The sequence below is a fragment of the Kogia breviceps genome, chromosome 12 (assembly GCF_026419965.1).
Source record: "Kogia breviceps isolate mKogBre1 chromosome 12, mKogBre1 haplotype 1, whole genome shotgun sequence".
In the NCBI taxonomy this organism is placed as follows: Eukaryota; Metazoa; Chordata; class Mammalia; order Artiodactyla; family Physeteridae; genus Kogia; species Kogia breviceps.
This window is the reverse complement of record NC_081321.1, coordinates 102269184-102283158: the sequence shown is the minus strand read 5'-3', so window position 1 is coordinate 102283158 and position 13975 is coordinate 102269184. Positions and strand designations below refer to the sequence as shown.

At 43.2% G+C, this 13975-nt stretch overlaps 1 protein-coding gene across 4 annotated transcripts in view; it reads right to left on the bottom strand.

The window, feature by feature from the left end:
• The window catches only part of PPP6R2 (protein phosphatase 6 regulatory subunit 2), a 76181-nt gene that overhangs the window by 42789 nt on the left and 19417 nt on the right, over positions 1-13975 (bottom strand). The window contains exon 1 of one of the 4 annotated variants that reach the window (XM_067010524.1): positions 3907-3927. The exons of the other annotated variants lie outside the window; for them this stretch is intronic. The gene's annotated coding sequence lies outside the window, so the exon portion shown is untranslated. Of the gene's footprint in view, positions 1-3906; positions 3928-13975 lie in introns of those variants that run through there. 4 annotated transcript variants of the gene reach the window in all.

Below are 13975 nucleotides of genomic sequence, written 5' to 3'. Positions count from 1 at the left end.
TCTTGAAGTCTGCCTTGTCTGACACTATTACAGCATACCATTCTTGTGGTTTATATTTGCTATATCTTTTAACATCCTTTTACTGTCAACCTATTTGTAATTTTATATTTAAAGTGGTGTGATGAATTGGGAGATTCATATTGACATGTAGACACTGATGCGTATAATGTGGATGACTAATAAGAACCTGCTGTATAAAAAAATAAATAAAATTCAATTTAAAATAAAAAAGTATGGGGCTTCCCTGGTGGCGCAGTGGTTGAGAGTCCGCCTGCCGATGCAGGGGACACGGGTTCGAGCCCCGGTCCGGGAGGATTCCACATGCTGCGGAGTGGCTGGGTCCGTGAGCCACGGCCACTGAGCCTGCGCGTCCGGAGCCTGTGCTCCGCAAAGGGAGAGGCCACAGCAGCGAGAGGCCCACGTACCGCAAAAAAAAAAAAAAAAAAAAAAAAAAGTATGATCCTCAAAAGAGTCACGTAATTCTAAAAAGACCTGAGACGAGGGCTTCCCTGGTGGCGCAGTGGTTGAGAGTCCGCCTGACGATGCAGGGGATACGGGTTCGTGCCCCGGTCCGGGAAGATCCCACGTGCCGCGGAGCGGCTGGGCCCGTGAGCCATGGCCGCTGAGCCTGCGCATCCGGAGCCTGTGCCCCGCAACGGGAGAGGCCACAACAGTGAAAGGCCCGCATACCACAAAAACCACAAAAAAAAAAATAAAAAAAAATAATAAAAAAAAATAAAAATAAAAAGACCTGAGACGATATTTTATAAAATATTTAATTTTACTCATATGCTTTGTTAATTCATTGAAAAGCACGTATTTAGCATCTATTATAAGCCAGAACTGCATTATATATAAGCATTATAACAGTGAGCAAAGTAAATACAGTCTGTGACTTCACGGAAAATTCAGCCTACTAGGGGAGTTTTTGTAATGATTATATAATCATGCAAATATATAATCAGTTACACAATATTTAAAATTTCAGGTACAATATGTATAGAGAGCTATGGAAATATACGATACAGGGGCAGAACTCAATGACGTAACTGGATGTGGAAGAAAAAAGGTCAAGGATTGATTTTGGTTCTTGACTGCATACATAGCTGGAGACATTCACAGATATAGGAATCTTATAAAGATCATTACATTGCACAATTTCACAGGACATCATTCACATGTTTGCAGTGAAAATCATTAACTTCTTTGGCTTTGTACACAAGCTTGATATTCATTTGAAAGATCTAAGAAAATCTGGCATGTAGGCAATTGGATGTATGCATGGTAAACTCAGGGAAACAGTTTGAGGTGGAGAAATAAATGAAGCCACAGAGAATAAATGAAGCCATGAGATTGTAGAGAAAAGATACAGGATGAGAAGAAAATAGCATCCGTGAAGCTAAAATATTTTAAGGCCTAATAGTGGTCCTGAGCAAAGAATACAGACTAAGAATAGCCAGATAAATAGAATGAAAATCAAGACAGTATGCTAATTAACTTAATGGTGGTAATTATTTCACGATGTATACATATATCAAAGCATCACGTTGTACACCTTAAATATGTACAATTTTGATTTGTCGATGATACTTCTATAAAGTTCTTCTTAATTAATAAAAATTTTAAAAGAGTTTCTTTTTAAACAGCAAAGACTGATTGATAAGGTCTTGCTTTGTTATTCTGTCTGTTATTCTCTGCCTTTTAATTAAAATACTTAGATCATTTACATGTAATATAGTTGGGTTTGAGTAATTTGAAAAAAATACAACATACTTTCATGACACTCTCAATAAATGAGGAATAGAAGGGAACTTCCTGAACCTGATAAAGGACATCTACTAAAAAACCTACAGCCATCAGCACACTTAATGGTGAAAAGACTGAATGCTTTCCTCCTAAGACTGGAACAACAAACTCTAACCACTTATATTCAAGATTGTAGCGAAGGTCCCAGGTAGTACTATAAGACAAGAAAAAGAAATAAAACACATACAGATTGAAAAACAATAAGTAAAATTTTCTTTACTAACAAATAATATGATTGTGTAAGCAGAAATGCCTAAGAAATCTATAAGGAAAAGAGCTACAAGAATTAATGAGAGTGAACAGCTAGCTTACCAGTTACAAGGTCAATATCCAAAAAGTGATTGTTTCTCTATATACTAGCAACAAAAATTGGTAAATAAAAAATATTTAACTTCTGCTAACAACATTCAAAAACGTGAAATACTTCAGAATAATTTAATAAAATATGTGCAAGATCTGCACACTGAGGGACTTTCCTGGTGGCGTACTGGTTAAGAATCCACCTGCCAATGCAGGGGACATGAGTTCAATACCTGGTTTGGGAAGATCCCACATGCTGCAGAGCAACTAAGCCCATGTGCCACAACTACTGAGCCTGCGCTCTAGAGCCCGCAAGCCACAACTACTTGGCCTGCGTGCCACAACTACTGAAGCCCGCACGCCTAGAGCCCGTGCTCCGCAACGAGAAGCCACCACAGTGAGAAGCCCCCACGCAGCAACAAAGAGTAGCCCTCACTCACCACAACTAGAAAAAGCCCAAGCACAAAAACAAAGACCCAACACAGCCAAAAATAAATAAATAAATTTATTTTTTAAAAAAGATCCGCACACTGAAAACTACGAAACGCTGCTGAGAGAAATTAAAGAAGACTTAAATAAATGGAGAGATATACTATATTCATGGATGAGAAAATGCAATACTGTTAAGATATCAGTTTTCCTTAAACTGGTCTACTGATTCAGTGCAACCCCAAATAAATCCTAGCAGATTTTTAAAAACAGAAATTGACAACTTGATACTAAAATGTACATGGAAAAAGACCTAGACTAGCCAAAGCAATTTTGAATAGGAAGAACAAACTTGGAGTGCTAACACCACCTATTTCAAGACTTACTATAAGGTGAGATTAATCAAGACAGTGTGGTTCTAGTGGTTCAACAGAACAAAGTAGAGAAGTCCAGAAACAGATGAACACATATATGGTCAACTGACTTTCAATAAATGTACTAAAGCAATTTGATAGAGAAAGTATAATCCTTTTCAACAACTGATTGTGAAAAACTGAATATATGTAAAATGACCTCAACCCTTACCTCACATCGTGCACGGATCACAGGCTTAACCATAAAAGCTGACACTAAAATTTTTAGAAGAAAACTTAAGAAAAAAATATTTGGGGGGACTTCCCTGGCAGTCCAGGGGTAAAGAACCCACCGCAGGGGACACAGGTTCGATCCCTGGTTGGGGAACTAAGATCCCACATGCCGCGGGGCAACTAAGCCCACGTGCCACAACTATCGGGTTCGTGCACCTCAATGAAAGATCCCACATGCCTCAACGAGGATCCCACGTGCCACAAATAAGACCCAACATAGCCATAAAAAACATAAATTAATTAATTTAATTAAAAATAAGCTTCCCTGGTGGCACAGTGGTTGGGAGTCCGCCTGCTGATGCAGGGGACACAGGTTTGTGCCCTGGTCCGGGAAGATCCCACATGCCGCAGAGCGGCTAGGCCCGTGACCCATGTCTGCTGAGCCTGCGCGTCCGGAGCCTGTACTCCGCAACGGGAGAGGCCACAACAGTGAGAGGCCCGCGTACCGGGAAAAAAAAAAAAAAAAAAAAAGATTTGTGAACTTGTGGTAGATAAGATACAAGAAAAGACAAATTAAAAAAAAAATTATAAACAGCCAGTCCTGGTGTCTGAGGGATTCTCTGGGGCCAGCAAAGGGACCAAGTTTCCAGAGCCCTGAAGACAAGGGGTAACACCCCAAAATATGGACTCATTTTCCACTCTACCTTCATTGGCCACATCTCCTAACACCTGTCAAGCAAATGCAGTATTGCCTCACAAATTGATTGCTCCTCTGAGGACCCACCAGTGTTATTGGGGGAGAAGCTTCAAGAACAAGTTGAGGAGTGGCTGTCCTTCTATGAGACTGGAGAGATTCCACGAAACAATCTGCATATCATGAAGGAGGCGTTCAGGCAGATGAAGCAGCTGCTGAGATTACTAGGAAGCTGGAGAAACAGGAGAAGAAATGCTTGAAGAAGGAAAACAAATGGCTGGCTGCAATTGCCCTGGCATCTTCAGAGAACAGCAGTAGTACCCCAGAGGAATGTGAGGAGACAAGTGAAAGGCCCAAAAGGAAGCAAAAGCCCCAGAAGGCTCCTCAGGAGAATGGAATGGAAGACCCATCTGTCTTCTTCTCCAAACCCAAGAAAAAGAAATCTTCCACAGAGGAGCTGGTTAGTAGTGATCTTGAAGAGACAGCTGGCAGTGGAAGTCCTCCCAAAAGGATGAAATCTTTCCCCAAAGAGGAACCAGTAAGTGACCCTGAAGAGCCAGGAAACAAGAGTGTCCCCAAGAAAAAGGGGACCTGAAGAGGCTGCTGCCAGCAAGAGCAGCGGCTCCAAGAAAACTAAAAAGCTCTGAAAGCTAACCCAGGAAAATTAGAAGGGACGTTTCCCTAGTGGGGCATAACTTGCAGAGATATTTCCCAAACTATCCCCTATAGCTCAATAAAAATTAAAAAAACAACTGATAAACAGGATTTCATCAAAATTGAAAACTTCAATTTTGAATGATACCATTAAGAAAATAAACAGATAAGTCAGAGACCAGGAGAAAAGTATTTGCTGTCTATATCTGACAAAGCATTCTTATCAAGAACGTGTAATGAACTTTTACAAAGCAATATTTAAAAAAAAATACTCAACTGAACAAAATGGACAAAAAATTTGGACAGACACTTCATAAAAGAAGATATACAAAGAGCCAATAAGCACATGAAAAGATGATTAACATTGTTATCGAGGAAATGCAAATCAGAACCACAATAAGGTACCACTAGAAGGGCTAAAATTTAAAGGCGATCAATACCATGTGTTGATGAGGATGCTGAACTGACACTCCCATACACTGTGAGTAGGACCATAACATGGCACAACCACGATGGAAAACACTTCGCCAGCCTGTTATAAAGTTAAGCATACACTTACCGTGTGACCCAGTAATTCCAATCTGAGGTATTAACCTAGAGTAATGAAATCAAAAATCTAAACAAAGACTCCTTGTAAATGAATGTTCATAGCTGCCTTATTCATAACAGTCAAACACTGGAAACAATGCAAATATCTATCAACAGGTGAAAGGATAAACAAAGGATGGTATATCTACAATGGAATACTACTCAGCAAAAAGGAACAAGCACATCTGTAAACACAGATGAATCTAATAAACATGGTAAATAAAGGAAGCTGGAGACAAAAAAGTAAAACTAAAAGATTCCATTTATATGAAATTTTTTTTTTTTTTTTTTTTTTTTTTTTTGCGGTACGTGGGCCTCTCACTGCTGTGGCCTCTCCCGTTGCGGAGCACAGGCTCCGGACGCGCAGGCTCAGCGGCCGTGGCTCACGGGCCCAGCCGCTCCGCGGCATGTGGGATCTTCCTGGCCCAGGGCATGAACCCGTGTCCCCTGCATCGGCAGGCGGACTCTCAACCACTGCGCTACCAGGGAAGTCCCCCTATATGTACTTTTAAACACAGCAAAATGAACCCATGGTGACAAAGAGACTAGTGGTTGCTTAGGATCAAGGGCTGCAGCAGGAGGGAGTGACAGGAGGGAGTTTTGGGGGTGATGCAAATGCTCTAAATCTTGATTGTGGTGGTATATTTGTCAAAATACACAGAACCACAAATATAAAGTGGGTCCATTTATTGTATATAAATTACACCTCAATATTATTATTATTTTTTTTCTGGCCACACAGCATGCGGGATCTTAGTACCCCCACCAGGGAGTGAACCTGTGCCTTCTGCAGTGGAAGCGCAAAGTCTTAACCACTGGACTGCCAGGGAAGTCCCTCAATATTACTTTTTTAAAAACATACTGTAGGGCTTCCATCGTGCTGCAGTGGTTAAGAGTCCGCCTGCTGGAGATTGGCTCAAGATGGCGGAGTAGAAGGATGTGCACTCAATCCCTCTTGCGTGAGCACCAGAATCACAACTAACTGCTGAACATACATCGAAAGGAAGACACTGGAACTCACCAAAAAAGATACCCAACAACCAAAGACAAAGGAGAAGCCACAGTGAGACGGTAGGAGGGGCGCAATCACAATAAAAGCAAATTCCATAACTGCTGGCTGGGTGACTCACAAACTGGAGAACACTTATACCACAGAAGTCCACCCACTGTAGTGAAGGTCCTGAGCCCCATGTCAGGCTTCCCAATCTGGGGGTCCGGCAACAGGAGGAGGAATTCCTAGAGAATCAGACTTTGAAGCCTAGTGGAAGCTGACTGCAGGACTTCGACAGGACTGGGGGGAACAGCGACTCCACTCTTGGAGGGCACACACGAAGTAGTGCGCTCATAGGCACCCAGGGGAAGGAGCAGTGACCCCACAGGAGACTGAACCAGACCTGCCTGCTAGTGTTGGAGGGTCTCCTGCAGAGGCGGGGGGGGTGGCTGTGTGTCACTGTGAGGACAAGGACACTGGCAGCAGAAGTTCTGGGAAGTACTCCTTGGCATGAGATCTCCCAGAGTCCGCCATTAGCCCCACCAAAGAGCCCATGTAGGCTCCAGTGTTGGGTCGCCTCAGGCCAAACAACCATCAGGGAGGGAACCCAGCCCCACCCATCAGCAGACAAGTGGATTAAAGTTTTAATGAGCTCTGCCCACCAGAGCAATAGCCAGCTCTACCCACCACCAGTCCCTCCCATCAGGAAGCTTGCACAAGCCTCTCAGATAGCTTCATCCTCCAGAGGGCAGACAGCAGAAGCAAGAAGAACTACAATCCTGCAGCCTGTGGAACAAAAACCACATTCACAGAAATGACTACACTACCCAAAGCAATCTACAGATTCAATGTAATCCCTATCACATTACCAATGGCATTTTTTTTACAGAACTAGAACAAAAAATCTTAAAATCTGTATGGAGACACAAAAGACCCTAAATAGCCAAAGCAGTCTTGAGGGAAAAAAATGGAGCTGGAGGAATCAGACTCCCTGACTTCAGACTATACTACAAAGCTACGGTAATCAAGATAATATGGTACTGGCACAAAAACAGAAATATAGATCAATGGAACAGAGATAAACCCACACACCTATGGTCAACTAACCTATGACAAAGGAGGAAAGGATACACAACAGAGAAAAGACAGTCTCTTCAATAAGTGGTGCTGGGAAAACTGGACAGCTACATGTAAAAGAATGAAATTAGAACACTCCCTAACACCATACACAAAAATAAACTCAAAATGGATTAGAGACCTAACTGTAAGACCAGACAGTATAAAACTCTTAAAGGAAAACACAGGAAGAACACTCTTTGACATAAATCACAACAAGATCTTTTTAGATCCACCTCCTAGAGTAATGAAAATAAAAACAAAAATAAACAAATGAGACATAATGAAACTTAAAAGCTTTTGCAAAGCAAAGGAAACTACAAACAGACGAAAAAACAACCCTCAGAATGGGAAAAAATATTTGCAAACGAATCAACAGACAAAGGATTAATCTCCAAAATATATAAACAGCTCATGCAGCTCAATATTAAAAAAACAAACAACCCAATCCAAAAATGGGCAGAAGGGACTTCCCTGGTGGCACAGTGGTTAAGAATCCACCTTCCAATGCAGGGGACACAGGTTCAAGCCCTGGTCCGGGAAGATCCCACATGCCACGGAGCAACTAAGCCAGTGCACCACAACTACTGAGTCTGTGCTCTAGAGCCTGTGAGCCACAACTACCGAGCCTGTGTCCTGCAACTACTGAAGCCCGTGCACCTAGAGCCCGTGTTCTGTGATAAGAGAAGTCACTGCAATGAGAAGCACCTGCACTGCAAGGAAAAGTAGCCCCCACTCACTGCAGCTAGAGAAAGCCTGTGCGCAGGAACAAAAACCCAACGCAGCCAAAAATAAATAAATAAAATTTTTTTAAAAGTAAAGCTTTATTAAAAACAAAACAAAAAAATCATACTGTATACAACAGACAGAGAGAAAAAAGTCAGTAAAACAAATAATTAAGGCTAAATAATTACTGATGAAAAGCTATGAAGCTAAGTGCAAGATTCAGAAAGAATCCATAAATCAGAGAGGCTTATTATAAGATAATCTGCAATTTAAAATCTACAGGATTTCAGTAACAACAACAAAACAGAAAACAGCCTGGCCCAGTGCTCCCCTTCCGCCTCTCCGTCTGGAGCCTGACCTGTCTTCACACATATCCCACCAGCTTTCCTCACAGTGGCAGCAAAACTCCACCTTACCACTCCCATCCAGAATCCCTGTTCTATTGCTATTAACAAGCTTTGTGTTATCTAGTAATGTGATAAGGAATCCTAATATATCCTTAAATCACTAATCAAATTTTAAAATAAAATAGAATGGAGGTCAGAATTCTGTGGCATGTCAATCAGGAGAGGAGCATGCTAATGTAGTTGTCTTACTGAAGGAAAGCAGAGATACTGTTAAGCTTGAAAAGTCAGAGAAGAAATACCTGGGACTTTCCTGGTGGTCCAGTAGGTAAGACTCCACGCTCCCAATGCAGGGAGCCTGGGTTCGATCCCTGGTTGGGGAACTAGATGCCGCATGCATGATGCAACTAAGAGTTTGCATGCGGAACTTCCCTGGTGGCGCAGTGGTTAAGAATCTGCCTGCCAATGCAGGGGACATGGGTTTGAGCCCTGGTCCGGGAAGATCCCGCATGCCGCGGAGCAACTAAGCCCATGCGCCACAACTACTGAAGCCCACGCGCCTAGAGCCTATGATCTGTAACAAGAGAAGCCACCACAATGAGAGAAGCCTGCTCACCGCAACGAAGAGTAGCCCCCGCTCGCCACAACTAGAGAAAGCCTGCACGCAGCAACAAAGACACAACACAGTCCAAAATAAATAAATTAAATTTTTTAAAAAAGGAGGAAAGGGGGCTTCCCTGGTGGCGCAGTGGTTGAGAGTCCGCCTGCCGATGCAGGGGACACAGGTTCATGCCCTGGTTTGGGAAGATCCCACAGGCCGCGGAGCGGCTGGGCCCGTGAGCCATGGCCGCTGAGCCTGCGCGTCCGGAGCCTGCGCTCCACAATGGGAGAGGCCACAACAGTGAGAGGCCTGCGTATGGCAAAAAAAAAAAAAAAAAAAAAAAAGGAGGAAAGGATAAACTGTCATCTACAATCACCTTCAATTCAGACAACAATGGCTTTTTCAATATCAAAAGAAGAAAGTCATAATATCAGGACTGAGGATTATGTCTCACTTTAAAAAAATACAGTTTTAAGAAAAGCTCACCTTTGCTCATCTCACCCATATTACATACAGACCAGCATCTGAGAACCTCTATTTACATTACCATTGACACCTGAAATAAAAATAGGTTACTCTCAGTCATTCACTCAAGACTGTGTGCCTCACTAGCTCACACCTCGGCCATTAAACCAAAAATCTCTGTGGAGCAACATTTCTGTGCTTCCGTGCATTTTAAGAAATAAGTAATGTCATCAGTGGCACCCCTTAAAGAGTTCACAGCAATGGTATTGGTTTAGGCGCAGCTAATTTCACTGCCTAAGGAACTGCTTTAAACTGGTTCTAGAACTGTTACTCAGGTAATACTGCATACTTCTTTTCCAAACGTTTCAAGATGATTTTACTTTCTTTTTAAATATTTACTTATTCATTCATTCATTCATTTTTGGCTGCGTTGGATCTTAGTCGTGGCACTCAGGACTTTTCGTTGCGGCGAGCAGGCTACACTCTGGTTGTGGCGTATGGGCTTAGTTGCCCCGCAGCATGTGGGATCTTAGTTCCCCAACCAGGGATCGAACCCATGTCCCCTGCATTGGAAAGCAGATTCTTAACCACTGGACACCAGGGAAGTCCCTTCCAAAAGTTTCTTGTATCCCAACAACTAGGCACTACCCTCCAAAGAGATGCTAGCATCCCCTTAATTGGCCCTCACCTACAGGAAGGCTAATTTTCCTTCCCTAGATGACCCAGAGGCCCACCACTGACAGCACATCTTTAGAACAAGCTACTGGCTCAAAGAACTGGCATGTTGACTTGAGACGTCTCTGGTTATACGTGAGATGCAACACAGCACAAGGATTCCCATCACATCCTGACAACAGCCTCCACAGTCTGTCTGGAATGCCAAGCAAAGTATTACCAGCATCTTCTAGACTCTTATCCAACAGCCAAATGAGAGGAATTTCAAGTTCCTCTTGAACTACCTCTTCGTTTACTTCTGGTTAGTGTAACCATCAGACACAAGGCAGCTTCCAAAGAGAAATGTTCTCCATATGATCATGCAGTTCCTTGAACAGAGCCCTTCAGAAAAGAACATTCTGCAGTAGAGACTGTTGCTAAGAGAAAATTAGAATCTGAAATGCACCCTATACCTGTCTGACCAATCGCTTTTTAAAAGTTTCACAACCAAGGTCCTGGCTCTGCTATGTAACCTGACCTCTTGTGCCCTGGTGTCCTCACCTGTAAACTGGGGACAAGGAGCACCCTCCACGTAGAGCTGCTGTGAGGGTGAACTGAGCTACCCCATGAGGAGCCCAGAACAGGGGCTGGCACACTTTCTCCTCAGTCTCCTGACTGCAAAGGAGAGAAGGAAACAGACAAGGTCACCTTGCCACAGAGGATGGGCTCAGCAGTGGCTGGGGAGGCATGACTTGCTCACGGGAGCTGACCGTGAGCCTCTCCTGGTGCCACCTTCAAGTGGCATCACACTGGTAGCTCAAGTTGGACATGACAGAAGCATTAGCACTGTAGAATCTGACAAATGCTACAAGCCAGGAGGTTTTTGTGCTTTTGTTTGTTTTTGACTTAAAAAAAAATTTTTATTGTTATTTTTATTTTTGGCTGCATTGGACCTTCCTTTCTGCGCACAGGCTTTCCCCAGTTGCAGCAAGCGGGGGCGACTCTTCATCGCGGTGCACAGGCTTCTCATCCTGGTAGTTTCTCTTGTGCAGCACGGGCTCTAGGTGCGTGGGCTTCAGTGGTTGCAGCATGTGAGCTCAGTAGTTGCAGCACTTGGGCCCTAGAGCATGCGGGCTACAGTAATTGCAGCACGCGGGCTCTAGAGAGCAGGCTCAGTAGTTGTGGCTCACGAGCTTCGTTGCTCTGGGGCATGTGGGATCTTCCTGGACCAGGGATAAAACCCATGTCCCCCACACTAGCAGGCGGACTCTTACCCACTGCACCACCATGGAAGCCCTGTGGCCAGGAGGTTTTTGACTCTCCCAGAGAGCCAGATATTAAACATTTACCACCACCAGAACCAACATTAACACACCACTGGAATTCTATTGGTCTGGAAAAAAGCGACAATGTGAATCCATGGAGAGCAGTGGATACTTGCACAATCAGTCAAACAACAAACAAGACCATGTCTATACTGGGCACAGTCCACTGGGGGTGGCGGGGGGTGGGGGGACCAAAAAGAAGGGGGTGGGGTAGGAGGAAGATATGAATAAAAATCTAAAATCAGAAGTGAAAAGAATAGCCACAGGACGCCCCTGGTGGCACAGTGGTTAAGAATCCGCCTGCCAATGCAGGGGACGTGGCGGAGCAACTAAGTCCATGTGCCACAACTACTGAAGCCTGTGCACCTAGAGCCCATGCTCCACAACGAGAGAAGCCACTGCAACGAGAAGCCCGCATACCACAACGAGGAGTAGCCCCCGCTCTCTGCAACTAGAGAAAGCCCATGCGCAGCAACGAAGACCCGCGCAGCCAAAAATAAATAAATGAATTTATTTAAAATAAGTAAATAAAAATAAAGAGTATGCTTATTTAATAGTCTGTTTCTTTTTTAAAAATATTTATTTATTTATTTACCATTTATTTTTGGCTGCGCCGGGTCTTAGTTCCTGCATGAGGGATATTTAGTTGCAGCATGCAGACTTCTTAGTTGCGGCATGCAAACTCTTAGTTGCAACATGCATGTGGGATCTGGTTCCCTGACGAGGGATCAGAACCAGGGCCCCTGCACTGGGAGCGTGGAGTCCTACCACTGGACCACTGGGGAAGTCCCAATAGTCTGTTTCTGATAATCCCCGAATCTAAAATCTCAGAGGGTTGTTTCTACTGGTTTTCATGCACGGTGCCTTATTTCCTTGTGTGCTTGTCCAGTTTTGTCTGTGTACTAATCAACATCCTTAAAAAATAGTCATAGGTGTTTTTTGCATTTTAGGATGATGGTAACTTCCTCCAGAGAGGTTTCATGTTTGGTCCCATTGCTGCCTGAAGGCATTACCAAACCAGAGAACCTTAAATTCATGCTTCAATTCCCTGAGCTACCAAGTAATATGAACCTGGGCTGCAAATCCTCCCAAAGGCCAATCCACAGCCATAATTTTCCCCCTTTTTTCCTGCTACATTTAGTAAAAAGGTGGGGGCAAAGATGGAGTTAGGCAGGTATGCTTCTAGTTCACCCTACCTCTGACGGCACTGACTTTCAGAGCCCATTTAATATGAGGAGGGCCCCTTTTAGGTTCTCCACCTTGAGAGGACTGCAGATCTTCACTTCAGAGGCCTGCAAGGACTCAGAAATCAAAGCCCCACTTTGTCCAAATCAGCAAATGTCCTTAAGGCAAAGGTAGATTCCATCCTATGGTGTTTAAATTACCTTTCTGGGTTCTTTCTTTGTTATATTTTGGTTTAAAACTTCCTTGCAATATTGTCAGTCTTTTTGATTTTTTTCTTTTCTTTTTTTTTTCTTTTTGGCTGAGTTGGGTCTTCGTTACTGCGTGCAGGCTTTTCTCTAATTGCAGACAGCAGGGGCTACTCTTTGTTGCGGTGCACGGGCTTCTAATTGCAACGGCTTCTCCTGTTGTGGAGCACGGGCTCTAGGCACTTGGGCTTCAGTAGTTGTGGCTCACGGGCTCTAGAGCACAGGCTCAGTAGTTGTGGCACCCAGGCTCAGCTGCTCCATGGCATGTGGAATCTTCCCAAACCAGGGCTCGAACTCGTGTCCCCTGCATTGGCAGGCGGATTCCCAACCACTGAGCCACCAGGGAAGCCCTTGATTTTTTTCTTTAATCCAACAATTTTAATTGTTTTCCATAGGGTGGGGTATAGGAGGATAGCAGGTAGTCCAAATAATCTAACCTAACAATTACCAAATACATGAAAACATTGATGTTTTTCTGTAAAATATACCTGATACACAATTCTATACTGAAATTTATATTCTCTCATCACTTTGAGGAGTTACTCCACTCTCCAGTGGCCTCTATTCATGCTAATGAGACATCCGTTGTCAACCTAACAGACATTCCTTTGTAGGTAATCTCTCTTTTACCTCTGGCTTAAGGTCTTTTTGTCTTTGCTGCTATGGGTGTGGGTTTCCTCTTACTTATACTGTTTAGGAAATAGTGTGCTTCCTAAATCTACAGATTTATCTCTCATTAGTTTCTGAAAAGTCAACACTATTAACACTTTGAATAACGCCTCTCCTCCTCCTCCATACTTTTCCATCCTGGGATTCCAACTACACAGTCACAGCACACTTTTATCCTACCCTCCACTTCTCTAGTCTCACTTTCCATCTCCCATCTCTCAATGCTGCACACTGGATAATTTCTTCAGGTATATATTCCAGTTCACTAATTCTGCCTTCAGCCATGTTTAATTTATTTAATTCACATATATTGTTTTTAATTTCAACTTTTTTTTCATTTCTGAAAGTTCTACTTGGAATCATTTTGATACCTTGGTTTTCATTACTATTTTTTATTCTATTTTATATTTCTTCAAAAATTTCACACATTATTATATATATTGCATCTGATTATCCAATACCTGCAGACCTTGGGGCATCTAATCGTGCCAACTCCTCACAATGGTATGCGTCCTGAATATAGAATGAAGCTTGCTTAAACGTACTCTACAGAAATCCCGAGGGCCTACACTGAGTATGCTTTGCCCTGAAAAGGG